This window comes from Onychomys torridus, chromosome 18, assembly GCF_903995425.1.
Source record: "Onychomys torridus chromosome 18, mOncTor1.1, whole genome shotgun sequence".
NCBI lineage: Eukaryota > Metazoa > Chordata > Mammalia > Rodentia > Cricetidae > Onychomys > Onychomys torridus.
In genome coordinates, this window is record NC_050460.1 from 22,279 (window position 1) to 47,684 (window position 25,406).

General features: G+C 43.9%; 1 pseudogene; it reads left to right on the top strand.

The window, feature by feature from the left end:
• Nucleotides 1-1,251: 1,251 nt before the first annotated feature.
• LOC118569788 overlaps nucleotides 1,252-25,406 on the top strand; it is a 32,824-nt pseudogene continuing 8,669 nt past the window's right edge.

Below are 25,406 nucleotides of genomic sequence, written 5' to 3' on the forward strand. Positions count from 1 at the left end.
CATATGTGTTATTGGAAGTGTTTTGGGTGCCTTTCACACTATTGGAGGCCAGGATATGGATCTATTTGCAATCTTCTACATGTTGACATCCAATTATGCCAACACCATTTGTTGAAGATGCTTTCTTTTTTCCATTGTACAATTTTGGCTTCTGTGTCAAAATTCAGGTGTTCAAATGTGTGCATATTTATGTCAGGGTCTTTAGTTCGATTCCATTGATCTACATTTCAGTTCTTATGCCAATACCAAGCTGGTTTTTGTTACTATAGCTCTATAGTAGAACTTGAGGTCCGGGATCGTGATGCCTCCAGAGGTTGCTTTATTGTACAGAATTATTTTAGCTATCCTGGGTTTTTTTGTTTTTCCATATGGACTTTAGACCAACAGTTGTGGAGCCTCCATGAGACTGGACTAGGCCCTCTCTACAAGCAAGATGGTTGTGTAGCTTGTTCTGCTTAAGGGGCTCCTGGTAGTAGGATCAGGATACATCCCTGGTGTGAGCTTGCTTTTTGTAGCCCATTACCTATGGCTATGGTGGGACACCTTGCACAGCCTTGATGCAGGGGGGGGGAGGCTTGGATCTCCCTCAACTCAATGTACCAGGCTTTTCTGACTCCCCATGGGAGGCCTTACATATTTGGAGGTAGAAATGGAGGGGGTTTGGGGGGGCATGGAGCAAGAGGAGGAAAGAGAGGGGGATCTGTAGATGGTATGTAAAATGAACAAAAAAATTCTTAATAAAGAGATACAATAAAGAAAAATAAAACAAAATAAAGAAGAAAGCTGAGAATTTTCAGGGATAGATTTAATGAAGTAAAAATCTATTTTCTTTGGCAGGTAGATTTTGGTTTCCAATGCTCTTCATTCACAAAATATTGATTTTGTTTTTTTCATTTGATGTATTTATTTACTTACTCATTTATTTATTTATTTATTGGCCTTGAAACAAGAAAGTGTGGCATTTCACTGTTGTTTTGAGAAACCCACAAGAAAATAGGTTTTTCTTTGGGGGGGGGCAGGAATCAGGGCACCCTGGTGCTCCAGTAGGTGGCGGTATAGCAGGAGGTCTCAAAGCGCATGTGCGAAGCCTATCTGGACAGACCCCTGTGGCAGAAGAGGAAGCGGCATGTGTGGCACTCTATGATGGCTGAGGGACAGCTGCTGCTCTCTGAGCTCTAAATCCAGAAGCGTCAGGGAAGCTGCAGCGACAGTGTTTCTGTAGTCTGAGCCTGGAGAAGGGCACCCGGCACCATGGTGAAGGAGCAGTTCCGGGAGAGGGATGTAGCTAAGAAAATGTAAGACACAGCTGGGGGCGGAGATTGGGGTCCCGGGTTCCAGAGGGTTCCAGATGAGGGACAGTTGGGAAGAGAGCGAGGAGAGAAGCTTCAGGATGGGATTTCAGATCTTACGGGGTCCCTGAACTAAGACGGAGAAAGTGGGATGGGCCAAGCAATGTCCGAACCTTTGTCCTGAGCCAAGATGCCACCTCCTGAAGCCCTGCACTGACTCCTCTCAGGAACTTTTCCCTGGCACGAGGAGACAGTGTGTGCTGACCCAAGGTTGTCAGCTAGAAAGTGGGTTCACAGCAGCTAGGTGGCAGGCTGAGATCCAAACTGCTATTATGGGCCCTCAGCTTCACAGCTTATTTAATTAAACAGACTTTCCTTATGAGTTTTCAGTTTGTTTGTTGCTTTTGTTTGTTTTTGTTTTGTAATTTATTTATTTGTTTGTTTGTTTTAATGTAGATCTGTTCATTTTTAAGGAACACGAGAGAGTACTTGTTGGGTTTTTTTTGTGGCGCACTTACCCTGCAAGGAAAAGTCATGAACACCGCAAACCCACTAACAAGAGTTTTACTTAAAGAAAGAGAAAAAAAAAAAAAAAAAAGAAAGAGAGAGAGAAACAAAAGATGTGTTCAGGCCTGTGGAAAACACGTGGAAAGAAAGAAAGTATGGTACACGGTCTGTCTTTTAAGGGCTAGTGCATATGAGCACTTGGGTCCACAAGGCTACTCCACACATGCGCATAGATTACATGCAAGGGAATTACTCACACATGGGTTTATGCAGACATGCAGATGTGATCCGGAAAGCTTGAGCAGTCTTTGGGGCATGACTATCAGTACTGAGGTCAGTGTTGAGCGTTAAAGATTCCACATGAATGCAGCATTTGCTGCTTGGTCCAATGGAGAGTAGTCAAATCTGCCATGGTTACGGCAAATGCATCGACACACAGAGGGGATCATAGGAGCACACGTAATAATAAGTCCGGGCTCTCCACAGACCAGGCCTTTTTCAAAACAGTATTGGAGGGACAGGGTAGTCTGATAGAAGTGAAGCAGGGGACTTACACAATGATAGTCTTGAAAGGAGTGTCAGAATCTTGAAGTGTTTGACCAGGACAGAGTTTGAGTAAGATTCCTGGTTCTGGGAGGCCATGTCAGGGATCCAGACTGGGAATGATGATGGCCTGAGGGTGGGGACCTGAGGATGGGTGTAGGGACATGGAGAGAAGGGGATTCAAAGAGGCTTAGTGTGTAAAGTCGAAAAAAGAGTAGAGATGGAGGTAAGAGAGAAATGAGATGGACATTGTTAAGTGTGTGGTTGACATTCACTAGAACAGATGTCTAACCTGGGTGACCCCCACCTGTTCTAAGTATCACCCCTCCCAGTACTTCACACCCACCCTATCCATTTAAAATACTTTCTCACACAGCAGCCCCAGGATAGTGTTAGAATGCAGATGAGGTCAATTGTGATGTCACAGTCCCATAATCCCAGCACTCAGGCCAAGACAGAAGGATCATAAATTTGAGGCTAGTCGAAGACACATAGCAAGAGCCTTCATTTCAAAAGGAAACCAGATCTATGTCACTTGGATCTTCCAGTAGCTCTCTATTACACTGACACTTCATACTCTCCTGATTCCCAAGCTTTGCCCCCACTGCAGGCCTCACTAGAGCCATCATGCACCCTTAGCTAGCTGTCTGTGCCCCATTGTGCTGCTTGAATGTGGTTGTTTGAAGATGCCCAGAGTGTGTGGGCCCAGGGATCTGTCTGCTGCTTCCAATGTTCATTCTTCTAATTGCCTTATGTATTGGCTCCTTTCCTACTTGGAATTCAGCTGGAAGGTCAGTTTTGCAGAGAAGCTTTCTGCAGAGACCCCAGTGCGCCCCCAGACTACACCATTCCATGTCATTTTGATTCTCTACATCTTTTATGAACAGTCATCACTCCATGGGACATTGGTTCCAATCTCCCAGCACTCACGAACAGATACTAAACTATGAGGATGTTAAGTCCTTTATGAAAAGTGGCATGGTATCTCTAGATAATCTATTTGGGCTTGTAAACTGTTGCTTTACTGTGTTGTTGTCTGTTTGTTGGTTGGTTGTGGTTTTTTAGAAAATAAAGAAAGGGAGAAAGCCTATACATGACCCAGTGCCCCTTGGCAGGCTGTTGTGTCACTCTTGGAGAACTACTTTTGCTAGTAATTGGTTTCTAGACTTTGCAGTCCTCTGGCCTTTTAGTTTCCTGGCATGCCAGTGTCCTGTCCAGCTCTGACAGATCCTCACTTGAGGTCTGGCTTCTGTTCTCTTCCTACCATTTCTCAATGCTCTTCAAGACTTCCTACCTTATTTTCTTAGATGGTAGGGAGGTGTTCATGGCTGGAAGACAGGAGCTAAGGAAGGGTGTTTGGTGAGGGCCACTACCGTTCTTCGTAGTTGGTGTCATTTCTGCTGCACTACTGTTGCCTTCCATGCTCTGGGATCCTGATGGCAGTAGCTATTCAGATGCTTTTTTCTAACTTTGTTTCTCTCCTAGATCCTCAGAGAAAATGTTTGTTGAATTCAAACTAAGTATAACATTTCATTATTGAAACTTAAGATTCAGTTAATAAAATCCCAATAAAATTTAGTAGAAACTATGACACATAATGATCATTTTTTATTGCCTGTTTCTTTGATTTTGAGGGAGGGTCTTTCTATGTCTGTGGTTCCCAAATTGTGGGTCTTGACCCCCAGGGGTCGAACAACCCTTTGACAGGGGTCATCTGAGACCATTGGAAATGACAGATATTTACATTACAGTTCATAACAATAGCAAAGTTACAAAGTTAGGAAGTTGCAACAAAAATAATTGAATGATTTGAGGGCACCCCAACATGAGGAACTGTATTAAAGGGACAAGGCATCAAGAAGGTTGAGAACCATTGCTCTATGTAGTCCTGGCTGTCCTGGAGCTTACTATGTAGACCAGGCTGGCCTGCCTCTGCCTTGAAAAGCAGGGATTAAAGGTGTGTGACATCATGCCAAACTCCATTCTTAGGATTTTTAGGTCTCTAGTAACTTGCACAGTTCTTAGTAAGTTAGTGATTCGTAGGTTAACATTTTAAATATAATATATTTGTCAATTCTTTAAGAATTTCATATATAGACACAATATATTTTCATTACATTCACACCCTACTCTTCCTCTAAATCTCCTCAGATCCACTGCCTATCCCTTCCCAACTTCATGTTATCTCTCTCTCTTTTAAATAAAACACCAAGTCAAATTTATGCTGCCCAAGGGTATGGGGTCCTCTGGTAGAACACAGTTAACCCACCAGGAGCCACACCCTTAAAAGAGAACTGTCTCTCCCTTTCCTAAAAACCAACCATAAACTAGCAATGGCTCCTTAGCTAGGGTATAGTGTTGAGAACCCTTCTCCTCCTCCAAAACATAACACTTACACTAATTAACTTAATTCAAAGGTAATATAATCTTATTAAGAAAAAATTGATTATAATAAAAAGAAAACAAAACCAGTATTTAGGTTCATGCAAAAGGATTTCAGTTGACTATCCAGAACCCACATGTGGTCAAGGAGCCAGTGTGGTGGTGTATGTTTATAGTCCCAACTCTGGAGAAGTGGAGAATCAAAGAACCCTAGGCTTCACTGGCCAGCTAGCCCTAGGCAAGTCTCCACCACATAGCAAGTTTGAGGCTGCATGGGATCCTGTCTTCAAGAAAAGCAAATATAAGGAAGGATAACTGCATCTAGAGTTCCTGCAGAGTTCTGCAGCTGATTTGATTCCCGAGTGTTAGCACCTGGCTTTGATCTGTCTTTTCTGAGTGCTACCTTTTGTGTCCAGTACCGTCTGTTTGAAGTATGTAAATCTTATGTGAGAGTTTCCTAAAGATTCAAAGTCTATGCAAAGCTTGGTTATGGGATGACTCAGCAAACTGAGATGTCCTGTGGCTGGGAATTCCTATGGCTTCTGTCTCTTTGGGGAGCTTCAGATAGGAGGTTTTGGTATGCAGAAATTGACTTGCTAAAGATGTGAATTGTATTCCATAAAAAAGCCCTTTGCAAAGCTACAGTATGTCAGTTGGACAGAGGCTGACTCCCCTGCAAAGGCTGAAATTCATCCTAGAGTACACCTGCTTCTTCCAAGGACAGTGTGGAGCCAACACATGACACAACAGATAACTTTACCAACCCCTAAGAAACTAACCTCCCATCTCCCTTCCTTCCTTCCTACTTTCTATAGGAGAACGTGAATCCCTTAGTTGTTCTGAGTTTATGTGCATCCCCAATGAAGATATCCCTTTACTTCTGATGAACCCAGAAACTGGAAAGCCCTCTGATTTGATTCTCACCTGATTTTTTGTGCCTCCTTTGTGCATCAGACCCTCCGTCGTGAGTGATTTGAAGTCTGGAACTAATGAAGATGACCTGACAATGAAACTGACAGAGATCAATTTCCTAAATGATGTTATTAAAAAGGTCAGTGTTTCCCGTTAACTTGTGCATTCTGCACCACATGCATCTAGAGATGGTAGCTCACTAGAATGCAAGAAAACTCAGAGAGCAGGTTTGTTTCTGATCTTTCTGTAATTGTAGCACCGGATCTCAGGAGCCAAGACGCAGATGATCATGGAGGACTGGGATTTCCTGCAGCTGCAGTGTGCCCTCTACATCAACAGTGAGCTCTCTGGCATCCCCCTCAACATGGCCCCCAAGAAGTGGACTCGAGGCTTTGTCCAGCGCCTGAAGGGGAAGGAGGGTAAGTAGGTTCCTGACAAGATTGTTACCCACTGAGGGAGTATATGTCTGTTCAGATCCTCAGAAATAGCCTGAGGCATATAATGGGACCTATCATGTTTTTATTTATTTAGGTGGATTCAGAGGTAATCTGTCAGGGAAGAGGGTGGATTTTTCTGGCCAAACAATCATCTCACCTGACCCCAACCTCCGGATTGATGAAGTAGCTGTGCCAGTTCATGTGGCCAAAATTCTTACTTTTCCTGAGAAGGTAAATACCATTCAGCTACCCAGTTCTTTGTTTCCAATCCAACGTTTCCATTTTGATAGTTCATGCTACATATAGAAACAAGTCCCCAGAAACCCACACAGCTTTGTGAATGATATTTTTAAGTGAGTGCTCTGTCTGCATATACATCTGCATGCCAGAAGGGAGCATCAGAACCCATTATAGATAGTTGTGAGCTACACTGTGGTTGCTGGGAATTGAACTCAGGACCTCTGGAAGATCAGCCAGTACTCTTAACTGCTGAGCCATTTCTCCAATTAATTCCACTGTGTTAAACACACATAAACTCTGTAACATCTACACAGGTACAGTCATAGTTGTAGCTAGAGGTTGTTGGATTTTCATTTGTTTGTTTGTTTGTATGTTGAAGAGGTAGAGATCCAGCCTGGGGCCAAGCATGTAAGCACTGGACCACTGACCTACACCCTGCTCCACAGACCATGAATGGAATCTCACTGACTATAAGGAGACAATTCTTGTACAATAGCTATATTCAATAATTATTTCATTTTTAAATGTTTTTGGTTTTAGTTTTGTTTTTTGAAACAGGGTCTCCGTGTAGCTGTCCTGGAACTTACTATGTAGACCAGGGTGACTTTGAACTAACAGAGTTCTGCCTGCCTCTGCCTCTGAAGTACTGGGATTAAAGGCCTGTGCCACCATGCCTATCTCCACTTTTTAAGTGTTTAAAGGGGTGATGGATAAAGTATTTAAGTTACTGTCTTTGTATTCTGTTTGTCTTTTAGTGTATGTGGATGCACACATGCATAAGTGTGAGTGCACATGTCCTCTAGTGTGCATGTGGAGGTCAAATGACAAATTTCAGGAGTCAGTTCTTCCCACAGTGAGTTCCAGTGATGGAGCTTAGGTCCTCAAACCTGCTGGCAAGTGCTTCTACCAAACCAATGAGCCATCTCACCAGCTCTTACCATATCACTGTCAGTTAGAGACAGCTATAGATGAAAAAGAATGCATTTTTATATCTGCAAAAGAATCTGCTATTTGTTTTTATTATTGTTCTTATTGTGTTGAAATTACTTTTTTATTAATATTAAGAGATTTTCTATTCATTTTACATACCAACCAGATTCCACTCTCCTCCCTCCTTTCCCAAGTTCTTCCCCCAAACCACCCCATTTCCACCTCCTCCAAGGCAAGGTCTCCCATGGAGAGTCAGCACAGCCTGGCACATTCAGCTGAGGCAGGTCCAGGCCCCTCCTCCCTGCACCAAGGCCAGCTCATGCACCAGGGATGGGTCCCATTCACATTGCCTGGGAGCCTCCCGACAGTTCAAACTAAACAACTCTCTTGCCTTAGAGGGCCTAGTCTAGTATCATGGGGGCTCCTCAGCTATTGGTCCACAGTTTGTGCATTTCTGCTAGTTTAGCTGGTCATCTCTGTACATTTTCCCATCATGATCTCGATGTCCCTTGCTCATAGAATCCCTCCTCTCTCTCATTGATTGGACTCCTGGAGTTTGACCTGGCACCTGGCCGTGGATCTCTGCATCTGCTTCCATCAGTCACTGGATGTGGGCCCTATGATGACAGTGAGGGTATTCAGCCATCTGATCACCAGAGTAGGCCAGTTCAGGCACCCTCTCCACAATTGCCAGTAGTCTATGGTGGAATCCTCCTTGTGGATTTCTGGGAACTTCCCTAGCACTCTGCTTCTTCCTATTCCCATGCTGTCTTCATTTATAATGGTGTCTCTTTCCTTGCTCTGTCACTCTGTCCCTATTCCAGCTTGAACCTCCCATTCCCCTACGTTCTCATCCCCCATCCCTTGCCCTCCATTATTCCACCTCACCCCCAGTTTGCTCATGTAGATCTCATCTATTTCTCCTTCAATGGGCAATCTATGCGTCCTTCCTAGGGTCCTCCCTGCTAGCCAGCCCCCCTGGAGCTATGGGTTGCAGTCAGGTTATCCTTTGCTTTACATCTAGTATCCACTTATGAGTGAGTACATACCATGTTTGCCCTTCTGAGTCTGGGTTACTCAGGATGGTATTTTCTAGTTCCATCCATTTGCTTGCATATTTTAAGATGTCATTGTTTTTCACTGCTGAGTAGTACTCCATTGTGTATATGTACCACATTTTCTTAATCCATTCTTCAGTTGAGGGGCATCTAGGTTGTTTCTAGGTTCTGGCTATTACAAATAATGCCTCTATGTACATAGTTGAGCATTTGTCCTTGTGGAATGATTGAGCATTCCTTGGATATATGCCCAAAAGTGGTATAGCTGGATCTTGAAGAGGATTGATTCCCGATTTTCTGAGAAACTGCTGTACTGATTTCCTAAGAGGTTGTACAAATTTGCACTCCCACCAACAGCAGAGGAGTGTTCCCCTTGCTCCACACCCTCTCCAACATAAGCTGTCTTCAGTGTTTTTGATCTTAGCCATTCTGACAGGTGTAAGATGGTATCTCTAAGAGTCATTTTGATTTTCATTTCCCTGATGACTAAGGATATTGGGCAATTCCTTAACTGCCTTTTAGCCATTTGAGCTTCTTCTGTTGAGAATTCTCTGTTTAGCTCTTTAGCCCACTTTTTAATTGGATTGTTAGGTATTTTGATGTCTAGTTTCTTATATATTTTATAGATCAGCCCTCTGTCAAATGTGGAGTTGGTAAAGATCTTTTCTCATTCTTTAGGCTGTCATTTTGTCTTATTGACTGTGTCCTTTACCCTCAGTTTTGAGACGTCCCATTTATTAATTTTTGCTCTTGGTGTCTGTGATACTGGTGTTATATTTAGGAAGTGATCTTTTAAATGTGTTTAAGAGTACTTCCTACTTTTTTTTCTATCAGGTTTGGTGTAATTGGATTTATATTGAGGTCTTTGATCCGCTTGGACTTGAGTTTTGTGCATGGTGACAGATATGGATCTATTTGCAATTTTGTACATGTTGACATCCAGTTATGCCAGCACCATTTATTGAAGATGCTTTCTTTTTTCCATTGTACAGTTTTGGCTTCTTTGTAAAAAATCAGGTGTTCATACATGTGCTGATTAATGCCAGGGTCTTCAGTTTGATTCAATTGTTCCACATGTCAGTTTTTATGCCAATACCAAGCTGTTTTTGTTACTATAGCTCTATAATAGAGCTTGAAGTCAGGGATCATGATGCCTCAGGAGGTTGCTTTATTGTACAGGATTCTTTTAGTTCTCCTAGGTTTTTTGTTTCTCCATATGAAGTTGAGTATTGTTCTTTCCAAGTCTGTAAGAATTGTGTTGGGATTTTGATGGGGATTGCATTGACTCTGTAGATTGCTTTTGGTAAGATTGCCATTTTTATGTTAATCCTACCTATCCATGAGCAGGGAGATCCTTCCATTTTCTGATATCTTCTTCAATTTCTTTCTTCAGAGATTTAAAGTTCCTATACAGTTCCTTCACTTGCTTAGTTAGAGTTACCCCAAGGTATTTTATATCATTTGTGGCTATTGTAAAGGGAAATGTGTAGTTAGAGTTTTCCTGCCTGGCCCACAGTCAGGACAAATCTCTCTTACCCGCCAGTTCCACAGTTGCTCAGACCCAACCAAGTAAGCGCACAAAGACTTACATTACTTATAAACTGTATGGCCGTGGCAGGATTCTTGTTATCTACTTCTTTTATCTTAAATTAACCATTTCTATTAATCTATACTTTGCCATGTGGCTCGTGGCTTACCAGTACCTTACATCTTTCTTGTCATGGTGGTGGCTGGCAGCGTCTCCCTTCCCCGCCTTTACTTCCCAGAATTCTTCTCCTTGTCCCACCTACCCTATCCTTCCTGCCTGGCTACTAGCCAATTAGCACTTTATTTATTTTAACCAATCAGAGCAACACATTTGACATACAGAACATCCCACAGCAGTAATGTTTCTCTGATTTCATTCTCAGCCCTTTTATCATTTTTGTTGTTGTTGTTGTTGTTGTTGTCGTTGTTGTTTTTCAAGACAGAGTTTCTCTGTGTAGCTTTGCACCTTTCCTGGATCTCGCTCTGTAGACCAGGCTGGCCTTTTATCATTTATATATAGGAGGGCTACTGATTTTTTTCAGTTAATCATGTATCCTGCCACATTACTGAAGGAGTTTATCAGCTGTAGGAGTTGCCTGGTAGAATTTTTGGGGTCACTTGTGTACAGTATCATATAGTCTGCAAATAGTGAAAGTTTGACTTCTTCCTTTCCAATTTCTATCCCTTTGATCTCCTTTTGTTGTCTTATTGCTCTAGCTAGAACTTCAAGTACTATATTGAATAAATATTGGGAGAATAAACAGCCTTGTCTTGTTCCTGATTTTAGTGGAATCACTTTGAGTTTCTCTCCATTTAATTTGATGTTGGCTGTTGGCTTGCTGTAAATTGCCTTTATTATGTTTAGGTATGTTCCTTGTATTCCTGATCTCTATAACCTTTATCATGAAGGGGTGTTGGATATTGTCAAAGGCCTTTTCAGCATCTAATGTGTGGGTTTCTTTCTTTCAGTTTGTTTATATGTTGTATTACATTGACAGATTTTCGTATGTTGAACCATTCTTGCATCTCTGGGATAAAGCTTACTTGGCCATGGTAGATAATGTTTCTGATGTGTTCTTGGAGTCACTTTTCCAATATTTTATTGAGTATTTTTGCATCAATGTTCATGAGGGAGATTGGTCTGTAATTCTCTTTCTTAGTTGCATCTTTGTGTGGCTTAGGTATCAGGGTAACTGTAGCCTCATAAAAAGAGTTTGGTAATGTTCCTTCTGTTTCTATTGTGTGGAACAATTTGAAAAGTATTGGAATTAGCTCTCTGAAAATCTGGTAGAATTCTGTGTTGAAACCATCTGGTCCTGGCCTTTTTTTTTTTTTTTTTTTTTTGGTTGGGAGACTTTTGATGACTGTTTCTATTTCCTTAGGGATTATTGGTCTATTTAAATTGTTTATCTGGTCTTGATTTAACTTTGGTATGTAGTACCCATCCAGAAAATTGTCCATTTCTTTCAGATTTTCCAATTTTATGGAATACAGGTTTTTGAAGTATGACCTGATGACTCTCTGGGTTTCATTGTTGTCTGTTGTTATGTGCTCACAGGTCAGGGTGTCCTCGAGTCATCTTGTCACATTCTTTGCTCATGCAGATTGAAAGTATGCTTGGTGAGAACAGGTAGAGATAAATCCCTAGTTCTCCTTCACATGAGCATTGTGCATTTACAAGGGTGCATGCCCACATGACTGGATGTCCACGTGCTGTCACATAGACAGGAATACACAAAACCATAGATATTCTACTTCATGAACAATTTGAAATTTTTTGTAGGATTTTGTTGTAATTTGCTATTCACACTCTCCCAGACCCTTGCAGAAGAAATGCCTTTGTGTAACTTGGCCTATGTGATTGTCTGAGTTCAAGAAACTTCATTTATTAGAAATCTGACATCCTGATGAAATGTTCTCGGTTTTTCTATAAATGTCAATATGAAGGTCTGTGATTTGCAGGCCCAAAGCATGTCCCATCAGAGACTGCATTTTCTTCTGTTTCTGCCCCACCTTGTGTGGCTCCAAAGGTGAGCTAACGTTGGCTGTTTGTGTGCCCTGCCAGGGGCTTGGCTCTAGAAAACTTCTTTCATGGTGGTAACTTCATAGGGCTCTTCATTTTTCTTCTTTATTAAGAATTTTTTTATTCATTTTACATACCAAAAACAGATCCCCATTCATCCCTCCTCCTGCTCCCCCACCACCTACCACTCCCACCCACTCCTCATCCCCTCCTCCAAAAAGGTAAGGCCTCCCATGGAACTCAGCAATGCCTGGTACATTCATCTGAGGTAGGTTCAAGCCCTTCCCCTGCATCAAGGCTGTGCGAGGTGTCTCTGAAAAGGCAGCTTATGCACCAGGGATAGACTCTGATCCTATTGTCAGGAGCCCCTTAAACAGACCAAGCTACACAACTGTGTCACTTATGCAGAGGGCCAAGTCCAGTCTCATGCAGGCTCCACAGCTGTTGGTCTAAAGTTCATGAGTTCCCAATAGCTTGGTTTGGTTGTCTGTAGATTTCCCAATCATGATCTTGATGCCCCTTGCTCATAGAATCCCTCTTCCCTCTCTTTGACTGAACTCCCAGAGCTCAGCTTGGTGCTTGACTATGGATCTCTGCATCTGCTTCTATCAGTTACTGGATGAAGGCTCTATGATGGCAGTTAGAGTAGTCACCAGTCTGAAAATCGGGGTAAACCATCTCAGCCACCATCTCCACTATTGCTAGTAGTCAAGAATATGAGTTGGAACCAATATTTTTGAATAGTAATATTCATCTGGATTTCAGTTTAGTGCCTTATGACCCAGATCTTCTAGCAGCAGAAGGTGGTTCCACTGAGGTGGTTTTTCAGTTGTTTCTAGTAGTTGGAAGCCACCAGTTGAGAATGGGTCAGAAACCACTAAAACTTTGAGGAAACCCCATGAGTTTGAGGAGTGTTGTCACACTTCCCCTCTGGAGATGTGTAGTTGGCTGGATGGTTTTTGTAGTGCAAAAGTTGAGGCCTGGACCTAGAGTATGCTGGGTAAAAACTCTACTAGCATCAATACCTTGATCTTTTGGTATGCTTTTACATTTTATTTTCAGGCAAGGTCTTGCTCAGCTACCTAAACTGGCCTTGAATGTGTTCTGTAGCCAGGCAAGCTTTGAACTTGTGATTTATGTGCCTGGGCCATCCAGATAGCTGAGATTACAGGGTGTGCCATGTAGCCTGGCTCCAGCAATGTACCTTTTTAATGCAATTCTGGGCTGGAGTTGAGTTTGGAATAGTAGATCCATACTAACCAGTAAGAGTGGAACTCTTTAAATAAAATGGGGATTGCTGACTGGGATGATAGTGCATGCCTGTAATCCTGTGGCTTGAGAGGGAAGAGGATCAGGAGTTAAGGGTCAGCTTCTCTGCATAGTGAGCTTGAAGCTAGCCTGAGCCACATGAGACTGTCTCAGACAAACAAACAAAAGGCAGAGTATCAGCTTATCTGGTTTTCATTTTAGGATGAAAAGTGGAGTCTACAGTTTGTTAGCAAAAACAGCCACAGGTTGCTAAAAGCTCACTGAGTAGTTTTATGTCTAGTAAATTCCTCTGCCTAGTACTCTCCCTCCCCCTCACCAAGCATATGTAAAGCCATGTCCTTTCTGTACTCAGGCAATGTTTCCATGTCAAAGCGAACCTGCTCTCAGTAAGAATGAGCTCATCTTGACCACTAAGGCCATCATGAAGAAGAACAAGTTTCTCTGCTGCCAAGACAGCTTCTTGCAGGTAGGCTCTGCCCTGTGGTGGTGAAAATGAAGTCTAACAAATGCCTCCCAGTGCATTATGTAAGCTGTGTTCTTAGTATGTTTTTGTTGTGTCCTGGACAGTATCTCACTAGTCAGCATGAAGAATTAATGTCTTGTCTTCCTGTTGGGAGGAAGAACCTAGAGAACTGGTCTGTGTGAGCCCTATCACCAGCCCCATGTCCACTCTCTTACTTCTTCTGCAGCCATTCTGAACATCTGTCACTAGTGACTGCCATGTGTCCATCTCAGATTGCAGAGTCTTCCCATCACGGATCAGAAACCTATTGTGTTGTGTTCCCATTCCTCTTGGGGGCCTTGATCACGGTGTGCCTTGAGGGTTTCCTTGGTTTACATTTTGTTTTTGACTGTGTGGGTACTTGGAATTGAACCTAGATCCTCTGGAAGTGTAACCAGTACTCTTAACTCCTATCCATCTCTCTAGCCCTTCCTGAGACTTTAATTCTTACTTTAATAAAGCTCTTTGTTAAATGAAATCATTTCTATCTAGAAAGATGTCTGAACTGCAGGGCTATCCTACATGTCTCATACCTTCTAAATACAAAGGAGGAGTTGAGCTAGGCATGGTGGTACACAACTTAAGTCCCAGCACTGGGAGGCATAGGTAGGTGGATCTCTGTAAGTCCGAGACCAGCCTGATCTACAAAGTGAGTTCCAGGGCAATCAGAGCTGTTACACAGAGAAAAACCAAACAAAGAAAGAGCTGACTATCCCAACCCACTCTGAGAAGCTGTAACCATAGGACAGAAACAGTGAGTGATGTTCAGAGTGATTGATAATGTGTCCAAAGAAGCCTTCAGAGTGGAGTCATGCATACTGAGTGTGGAAATGTATGTATGCCTCATAAAATCCCCAGAGCTATGCTGAGCTTCTTCCCACAACAATGAGACTGAGATTAAGGGCACTGGAAAACTCTTAGGTGTTGTATGATTTTTTGTTTGTTCTGACAAATAAAGATTGCCTGGATATCAGAGAAGCAGAGCAGCAGCCACTAGATACTTCTTACCTCTAGGCAATCTCAGAGATCCTGTCTCCACCTGCCTTATATTACTGTCTCCACCTCCCTAGTGCTGGGATTAAACAAGTGCACCACCACCTCCCAGCTCTGTTTCTCTTTTAGATTGGTTCAATCTCCAGTAACCAAGGGTGGCCTTGACCTCCTGGTCTTCCTGCTTCTTCCTTCCGAGTGCTGGGATTAAAGGTGTGTGCCACCACTGCCTGGCCTTTATGGTTAACTAGTGGCTAGCTGCACCTTCTGATCTCCAGGCAAGCTTTATTTCTCAGAACACAAACAAAATATCAAACAACACATGGGAAAAGGTTGGGGAATGAGACCTAGTCACATCTTTAGAGAGTCAGTTTTCCAGAGTGGAAGGCTCCTTATAGCACTGTGTAAGAGAACCAAGGCCCACACTGCATCCTTGATGCTGTGTGTTTACCAGTTCCTAAGCTATATAGTACACTGTGTCCATTGTTGGAAGTTACAGAATGATTGCGCTGTCTAAATCATTGAGAATCATACAATGTTTGTGTGTTCTGTAATTATTTCAGGGAATAATTTCAGTAAAAAAAACATTCATTAAAGGGGTGTCTGAGAAGATCAAGAAAACCAGAGATAAGTATGGCATCAACAATAATGGTACAATAGAGGTACAGCCTTCCCAGACATGTCAGGACACAGTGCTTCACAGATGTGCACTTGGCTTTGTCCTTCCAGCCTCATGTGCTGTACCACTTGGACCATATCACCCCCACCCAGAAGTTTCTGAAGACCTGTATGGACAAGTACATGAGATAGGTATGCTAATTGTTCTAGACTGCCAGGCATCCATGCAGGATTCCCATGCCTGAGATATTCTCACTGGGTTCAGCATCCTGGCAGATCTCAGACTACATTGAAGAAGTGTTTCCTCCTGATGACTGCTTTATTCTCATCAAGCTTTCCCTGGAACAGATCCAACTTCTGAGACTGGAGGTGAGTCAGAGAGGTAAAATGTGGAGAATGTGATCCTGTGGTCCTGAGACAGGGGCTGACAAACCAGGCAGTTAATGTTCAACAGGCAGAGAAGCAGTGCAAAGATTCTGGCTGGTCTTTGTTGTTGGGCACCCCATTAACTGTCACGTCCTTCTGAGTTGTCCCTGATGCAGACAAGACTTGGCCATCATAAGAAATTGTTTGATTTGGTGTGAGTGTGATCTACATTTGTGGGTTTACCATCACAGCATGTTAGGATATTTGATTGCTGTGTCCATCTTCATATCCTATGGAAGGAGCCTGGGCCAGCTCTGCCTTACTCAGCTGTGAGTCTCGGCACAGGGCTTGGCTGGTTTGTAATGTTTTCAGTTGGTGGGTTAACCTGACCCCTCACACTGGTATTTGTGAAGATAAAGAACATTTGACTGGTAACCATGTATCTAGGGGTCAGCTGACTTGGGTTGGGATTGTAGACTGATAACAGCCTCTTTACCCTTGCTCTCTAATCCTTATGTCAGTCTTAGCCTTGAAACAGTTCTGGAAGCCATTCCCAAGTGCCACAGTCCACAGTCTTGTGGTTCCAACATGACAGTCAAGTCTCTCTTGCTGTGGGCCTTTTGAATCTAGTAATACAGTTGATTTATAGACATTGATGTATCTTGTTAGTAGAGTAATTGCTTAGCATGTACGAGGTCTTGGGTTTTATCTAGGAACTGGAAAAAAAGAAAAAAATGAAGAATCCAGTTACATGTGGGAGTGTAGCACACAAACAGCAACCTTTACAGTCCTCCTGGCCTCCATTCTCCAGACAGTCTAGAACTTTCTCCATGGGCTCTATTTGTTGTCATTTGTAGGGCATAAATTTTCAGTAAGGAAAACATTCATTTTTTGAGTGTAAAGAATCTACTATTTATGGATCAAGCAGAGATATTGAACATAAATATGTTCTATATCATAATTTTGTGGTGTACTTAACTGCTCTTCCAGGAGACAAAAGTTCTGTTCTAGCACCCACAACCTCCTGTAACTCCAGCTCTAGGGGAGATGACCCCCTCATCTGTCTTCATGTGTACCTATACACAGGTGACATGCATTCACACAGGCAAACACACATACACATGAATCAAAATAAAATGAATTTTGTGGTAGACCAGGCAGCACAAACATGACTACCAAGACTTCTTCAAGAGCCCTCATGAGCAAGGCAGAGGCAGCCAGTCTCTCAGTTCAAGGACATCAGGTCTACATAGTGAGGTCTAGGACCAGCAGGACTACACAGAGAAATCTTGTCTCTGAGGGGAAAAAGCCACCATGATATCAAGGATGAAAGCCTTGACACAGAAGTCGGCAGATGTCTGTTGGTAATGTCCCCTGGCACTTTGCAGGTGAATGCTGAGACAGTGTGGTGCTCCATCTGCACATCCAAGCTCCGAGTGAAGCCTGGTGATGTAGCTGTTCATGGTGAGGCCGTGGTGTGTGTCACACCCAGGGAAAACAGCAAGAGCTCCATGTATTATGTGTTGCAGTTTCCGAAAAAAGATCTACCCAAGGTGAGGCCAAGAGTCCTCTTTTGGAGATAACCCAGAGTGAGGATGGGGACCAGGGCACTACAGAGACCAAGGATGGCACCGAGTACTTCATGGCCATATACCCACTGGCTCAGCCTGGTTCTTAATTGATTTGGGGGATGGGAGAGTGGGTAGTGTGCTTGTTGTATTTGACTCCTTCTCACTATCTTATGGGTCCCAAGGATCAAACTCAGGTTGTCAGTCTGTGGCAAGCTCCTTTATCCACTGAGACCTCAGCTAGCTCTTGTATTGCCTTCTTAGACTGGAAGTCTGTCTGTCCATCTTCTTTCTGCTTTCTCTTCAAGCTGATTATAGATTGGGGCACAGTCCTCTGAACTGTGTGTCCCCTAACTCTAGGCAGTACCTAGGCACTCTTGGAGTACACACTCTGCTGGTAATAACAGGGCTGAGAATGCCATGAACTAGGTTACCAGCCCATTCTTCAGTCCTATTTCTGATCCTTTCAGTAGGGACCTAGAGGTTGCAGCATCTTGAGCATTTGTGTTGAACATAGGTGATGGTACAGGGCATCCAAGGGGTGTCCAGAGCTGTCATCCATATCAATGAGTAGAGGGCAAAGGGAAAGTTTAAGTGTCTAGTAGAAGGTGACAGCCTGTGGGCAGTCATGGCCACCCATGGTATAGAAGATACCCACAACACTTCCAGTAACACCTATGAGGTACCATTGCAACTGGACCCTAAGCCAGTACCCAGCTGTTTCCTGCCTCTGGCATTTGCTCTCTCTTTCCCATCATTTAAACAGCAATCTGTTTTGGGAAATAAGGCAGTGTTTGCTTTGTGCTTGTCAAATGGGAAGGAGTGAGGTAGCTCCCAGAAGGAACTGCCTCCACTCACTCCTAGCTCTCCCTAGGTGGAGAAAACTCTGTGCATTGAGGCTGCCCGGACAACCATCATCAGTGAGATCCAGTACACGATGGTCAACCATGGCATGAGCATTGACAGGAGGCACGTGATGCTGCTCTCAGACCTGATTACCTACAAGGTGTGAGAGAAGGGAGGCTCTAGGTTGTCAGGGGTCATGAAACCTACAGTCAGGCAAACAGCCAAAGAGGGTATACAACATAGAAAGTACACTTCTGTGAGGACTGACCTGGACAGGAAGTAGGTGTCACCACCAAAGGCCCATGTGTGCTGATGGGATCAGGTGTTTCAGTAAATTCTCCATGTGAGAATTTCAACACAACCAGTCGTTGGAGGAGAAAAGCTCTAACACGGGTTTGTTCATGTCCTGAGTCTTATTCTACAGCCAAACTGGCCGTTACCAAAACTAAGATGCCCAAGTGACTTGGGGTGATGGTTCCCTGACCCATTCCAGTGCTGCTTCTGTAGCCATTTCCAGAGTAGTGCTGGGGGTGTAGCTCAGTGACAGAGTGCTTGTCTAGCATGCATGGCCCTGTGCTTGGTCTCCATCAGCACTCACAAACACACACACACACACACACACACACACACACACACACACACACACACAGAGAGAGACAGAGAGAGACAGAGAGAGACAGAGAGTAAGTAGTGTAGTAGGAAGCTGCTGTGGGTGTTTGATTCCTCCCCATACAGTAGTGCATTGTATTTCTATGACCTGATGAGCCTATACTGAAGTAGAGGACATTATGAAACCAGAGGTGTACCTCAGACATAGAGCAAGGTCATAGTAAATATCTGCTACGCCCACAGCTGTGACACCTGTGTAGCTGTAGCAAGTATGCCGCTGTGCTGGGGCCCAGCAGCTGAAGGGTTGAGGTTGGAGCTTCCCGGAGCGTGGCCTCAAGCGGTTCCCCCACAATCAGCAATCGTCATGCAGCCTGAGGATCCCAGGAAGCCCTGGAGAACGAAATGGCCTTGACAACAGTCCTTGTTGGCACTAATCACGATCTTTCTCTGTATATCTTATCTGTGTCTTCTCCAGTTAACAGCACAACCAGTACAGGTCAGCACCAACATGACTGACCCAGGTCACCTGTACCCGGAGCACCTCCATTTATCAGACCAGTGTATAAGGAACCTCAAAAGACTTCCTCAAATACATCTCTGGGGTCGTTCCTGTTTAGAGTAGAGCAGCGCGAGCTCTTGTCAGAAACAGCCAGAGAGCCCAAAAATGAAAGTAAAAATAAAAATGTTACGAGGGAATAAACATAGCGTGCCAGACCCTTCTAGAGAGAAAGAGTTAGAGAAAATTCCCCAACACACACTTCCCGGGGGGTATACACAGTACTTCTTAGGAGGGAGCTGGTGGACAGCCCCTAGGTGGACCCCCGAAGGTGGAAGTTACCTAGAGCCGCTCCCATATACAGGAAGTTATGATAAAGTTGGGAACAGATGGGTAAATTATAAAGAACGGCTTGGAAAGCAAATGGGTATATGATAGTAAAATATAACCCAGGCTGGCAAGAGTTTGGCTCCCCACAGATGTGGTCACTGGCGCGAGACAGATTTCACAAAATTCTGAGATCATGCCCTCAGACAATAGCCACAACGTACTCCCGCTGCAGAAGTGATACACAAAAATAGATATGGATGTCTCTTGTTATTGTTTCTTGCTGACTCTGAGTAATTGTAAAAAATAATGGCCTGATGTAACCCCCTGCCAAGTTCCTTGATTGTAAAAGTATAAAAGCATTGCCTATACAGAAGTAAAATTGCAGCAGCACATCAACACATGTGTCTGTCTGTCATTCTCCTCGCCGATTCCTGACTTCTCCTTGAGCCTTCTCCCTGGTTCTCCCGCAGTGGTGGTCTCCCTCTGGGTGGTCTGCGGCAAATATCCCTGTGTTTCTGGGCTCACCTCCAGAACCAAAATACAAACACCAGGCGTGACCATGGCAGCCATGAAGGAGAAGGTATCTGCAAATGTGTGATTATGGTATTTCACTTTTTCTGCAATACAGGTTTATATCTATTTGTCATATGTGGGTGCATAATCATGTGGGTGCCCCCTTGTTTACTCTTCCTCATGACCCATTGATTTTGTTTCCTCAAATGCTTTTATTAGCATATATTAATTGTGCATAACATGAATTTCATTATGACCTTTTTGTGTATGTATATCCTGACATATTTGGTCATATTCACCTCCTGTTTCCCTCTCTTGTGCACTTCGCACACCCCTTTGTCCCCTTCCTCTTCCTCCTAGTCCTTCTATTTTCTTGCCTTTTTTTTTAATGACCCAATGGTTATCATTAGGGCTGCTTATAAGGGCAGATGTTAGGAATAGGTTATTTACTAGACCATGGGCACCTCAGCAGTGTTTACACCATTGAAGAATATGTCTGTCTCCATCCCCAAAAACCACTACCTGGCTATAAATCCTCAGGTGAGGTTTCATGAAGTCCTCCCTCACATGATAAGATGTTGACAGTACTGGTCCCATGTGGGTCTGTTGTATGTTTGGCTTATTTCCTTGACAGGAATTAACTAAATTGTTTCTAGTATCAGCTTAATGATCATAGGAAAGGAGAAGAAACCCCCTTTTTTAAACTCATTTCTAATTCTGTGTGGCACAGTGTCTGGGTACACTTGAGAGGTAACATGCTGTCCTTGGGATCCCCCAGTGGCTGTGAAGCTGCACTAAAAACCATCTGCCTTTAGTGGTGCTATGAATAGCTGCTTGGCTGTTCCTATTGGTTCTGGTGTCTTCTGCTTTGGTTTTGAACTTCCTGGAATGGCTTGAGACTCATCTGACCATCTTCCCTGGCACAGGGTGAAGTCCTGGGTATTACTAGGTTTGGCCTTGTTGGTCTGACCAACAGGTAGGGTGGAGGCAGGACCAGTCCAGCCCGTCTCTCCCCGGGGCTGAGCGGGATGGTGAGTGTCTATGGTCCAGATCTCCCCTGTCCCCTGGAGAGCAGCACACTTAGCCGAGAGTCTTGTCAAAGCAGGAATTCATTTTATTGCATCAGGAGTCGACTTATATAGGTCAGGGTGATAAGGGAGAGGGTGAAAGTAGCAGGCCAATGAGATGATGCCATCTCAGCACTTACTAGGCAGAGGAGATTCTAGTTCAGGTTGAGCTGAGTCACTCATATGTGAAAGTCATGTCTGAAGACAGGTCACCACACTCAAGTTAGGCTCAGGAAGTTACACTGGGCTTCACACCCGGCCCTTTTCTTTTTTTGTAAGATGTGGGCCCCTGTCTTAGGTTGTCCCCCACTTGGAGATCTTAGCCGTCATTGAGTACCATGTATCATGAATAGGAGAGTGGGGTTCGCTCTATGACCTCTCTTGGGTTGTCTCAGCCCTTCTGAGAACTTACCCATCATTGGTCAAATGGAGAGCAGAAGAAGGGAATTTGTAGGAGAATATCTAGCCATGGGAGGGACCAGACTCCTGAGTGGCTAATCTTTGGTAGTGTACCTGTACCTGATTTATCTTGATTGCTTCCAGTCTGGTGGATAAATTATGTGAACTTATTGAACACACAAGGGCCAATGGCGAGAAGAATAAGCAGAAGGAAGGGTCCAAGGAGGGGAAGTAGGGTAAGAATCCATGAAAGCCTGTCCACAGAGGACTGTCTTGAAACTCCCGCTGTCTCCTTTTTAGGTCTTCCTAGAGCCTCTTTATCTTATCCTGGACAATCCCCGACCTGTTCGCATAGAAGCATCATTTTTCCTGTAAAAACAAAGACACCCCCCCTTTTCTATAGTTAGCATATCTAATCCCCTCCTATTCTGGAGGACTACCTCAGCCAGAGAGTCTAACTGACTCTACAGGTCAAGAATGATGCTGGAGATGGCCTTTACATCATCAATTAACTGGATGGATAATTTCCTAAAAAGATGTGAGGACAGGCCTGTCCCCGCGGCTCCTATGACCATGCCTGCAGTTACTCCCAGGACAACAGGGAGAGGTATCATTTGAATGGTTCTCTTGGACCTTCCTCCTGTGTAGTCAAAAGAGGGTACTGGAAGAGCCTCATTACCAGGGATGATATCCACATCTGGTATGAGTATGGCGGGGACCCAAAGGCCTGTCTATGTCTCAGGGAGAAAGCTAAAAGCCATTCCTCCTCTACACAAAAAAAACCATTTCCATGGGGGGGACATATCTGCTTAAAGGGGGAGGGGTAGTGCCATTGCCAGCACAAAAGAAAGAGGAGACCTGGTCCATGTCAATGGCGTTGTACCATTTTGTGGGGGAATCCAGAGACAGGAATTAGTGGGCAAAACATGGAGGGGCTGCATCTTAATAGGTGGGGCAGGGGAACAGCCAGGTGGGGGGACAGTAGAGGAAACATCAATTTAGAAAAATGTAAAGTTTGGGGTTGGGGATTTAGCTCTTTGGTAGAGCGCAAGCACAAGGCCCTGGGTTCAGTCCTCAACTCCAGAAAATAAATGGATAGATAGATAGATAAACAAACAAATGAATCCAGAAAATAAATAAATGAATGAACAAACGAACAAATGAGCAAACAAAGGAATAAATAAATAAGATATGCACCATAAAAAATGTAAAGTTGGAATGGGAAACATTAACAGGCAATGCCAATGGTCACAGTGGCCCTGGGCAGAGGCAGAGCCAACAATTTTCCAAAAGGGAGGGATTGATCTGATTAAGTGTGGAGAGAGATGTCTCCTTGATGGCCTGGATATCAGCTTCAAGGTTGGTCCCCTTTCTGATCATGGAGGGCTAAGGAGTGGTAGGAGAGCTTGGGGAACTCAGCTTTAAGCAATTGTTCCACTCTCTTTGGGGTGTATAATTCCCACAACTGGTCCTGTATTCCTCTGCCTTCAGAGTAACTGATGGGGGCCTCCAATTCCCAGCAAACATGGTAACCAGAGTGGCAGAAACAGGATTCAGTTCCCCCATCTGCCTTCCAAGGCAGAACCAAAAGTACCCAAAAATAGCCAGTGCCATTTCTGGTGGCAATCCAGTAGGTCTTATCAGCCTTTCTAATGTATTCATGCACCGTGGTATAGCAGGTGGCATGCATGGATTGGTAAAAGGAGGTGCAGGAGCAGGGCCCAGGTTTGCCATTTACTGTAGGTATGATTTTAGGCTTCTCTACATAAACCCATTTATGTGAGGCAGATCCAATAACAGTGGTGCTGGTACAAATGCTGAGGTATGCAACCTTGCCACCACAATCTGCCATGCTCACCAGCTGTCCAGAGTATGGTAAGGCTTTGAACAGTCCACTACCACTATCACAAGGTTTTCCATATCAGGTTCAGGGTTTCTTGTGCATCATAAGGACCCCCAAACCCTTCTTCACCGGGCTGGGTAGTCAATATCACCATCAGGATGAGCAATAGCATCTGCATCTTTGGTGATTTCTGAGGAAGAAGCAAAAAGACTATACTCCATGGTAGAACACTCCCTGGAGCCATCATTATCATTGTCCCCTTTTGGGGGTAAATATTTGAGGTCTCTGGCCAATACCCAATTGGGTCTCTTTTCATTTTGAGGAAAGACACACCTGAACCCTCTTCCTGCAGTGAGGAGTGGGTCTGGCCCTCTCTAGGCCCCAGTTAAGGGGTCCCTCCACTTGACCCAAATGGTACTATAAGTAACCAAGGAGGACTAATGTTTTTGAAAAGGAGACAAAAATTTACCTTCCCTAGAAAAATTTAAAATATTTAAGGTTAATAATGCCTTTCTTAGTTGATCATGTGAGGGTAGAGACTCCCCCTTTTGCTTTTGTAATTGGGACTTAAGTGTTTGGTTGAATCTCTCCACGATGGCCTGACCCCTAGGATTATAGGGGATGCCAGTAGAATGAGAAATTTTCCAGGTGTGTAGGAAATTTATAAAGGCTTTGCCAGTAATGCACGGGCCATTATCTGTTTTGATTTGGCTGGGTAAACCGAGGGTGGCACAGCATTGAAGCATATGACTAATAGCATGCTTGGACCCCCCCCACCCCTGGCATGAGCTGATGCCCAACAGGCACGGGAGAAGGTATCTATGGAAAGAAAAACATATTTAAGTTTTCCAAATGGGGAATAGTGTGTGACATCAATCTGCCAGAGATGATTGGGGTGAACTCCTTGGGTATTGCTCTCCATCTTTTGGAGGGGAGGGATCTGAAGGAAGGGCTGTCAGGTCTTACAGGTCCAGACCATTTTTCTGAGATCTTTAATCAGTACCTGAGGAATCTTACGTTTCAGGCCTCTCCAGTTAACATGGGTAAGTAGGTGAAAATCTGTGGCCTCAGTAATAGTATTACATTGAAGCATTGAAGCCAGATGGTCAGCCAACTGATTTCCTTTGGAAAGGAATCCCAGCAAATTTTGGTGACCTCTAAGATGTTGTAAATAAATGGGATTGAGTCTCTGTTTAAGTAAGGAGCAAATCATAAGAAGAAAAATGGGGTTGGAATCTAATTTAATATGGGCTTCTGCCAGGTTGGGCAAAAGATTTATAACATAAAGGCTATCAGAGAATAGATTAAATGACTCTGATATGGAATCTAGTGCCATAACAACAGCAAACAATTCCTTAAACTGCATAGATCCCTCCACCTCATGGGAGAATTGTTTGTTTGTTTGTTTATTTTTTGTTTTTTGAGACAGGGTTTCTCTGTGTAGCTTTGCACCTTTCCTGGAACTCACTCTATAGTCCAGGCTGGCCTCGAACTCACCGATATCTACCTGGCTCTGCCTCCAGAGTGCTGGGATTAAAGGCATGTGCCACCACCACCCGACCGGGAAATTGTTTTTATAGGTATAGGTTTCTCTCCTCGTCCAAGGGGTGGGAACACAACTAGAGAAGCCCCCAAATGTCCCCCATTGGTAAACACCATAAGAAAATCAGGGTTTGGGTGAGGCAGAAAAGTTCTAGGGGGCCTCCACTCCAGATGGGAGAAGGGCCATAATGGCAGTCAACCTTCCCTGGAAACCCCTCAAGGGCTGTGGCTATTCTGCTATTATTTCTTTGAAGCTAGTAATTTCTTTGAAGTCAGTAATTTTAAATGAAACAATAACAAAATGAGGTTCTGTGCCAAACATCCTGACAGAAATATCCCTGCCCTTAATAATGCAATTGGCTACCTGGTTGGTCAGGGAGTAAACCCGGGGGGCTCCACCCACCGAGAGGTGAACCCAATGAATGGGCTCCCCCTCTTGTGTGAACAGCACAGCGCATACAGTTTCCCCAGGAAAAATACACAGGGAGACAGGCAGGTCAGGGTGGAATCTCCTTAGGGCTGCGGTATCAATGGCTTGTTGCACCTGTTGCAAGATTTGCAGATGGTGGAAGATAAGGCTATCTGGGATGAAAGGTCAAG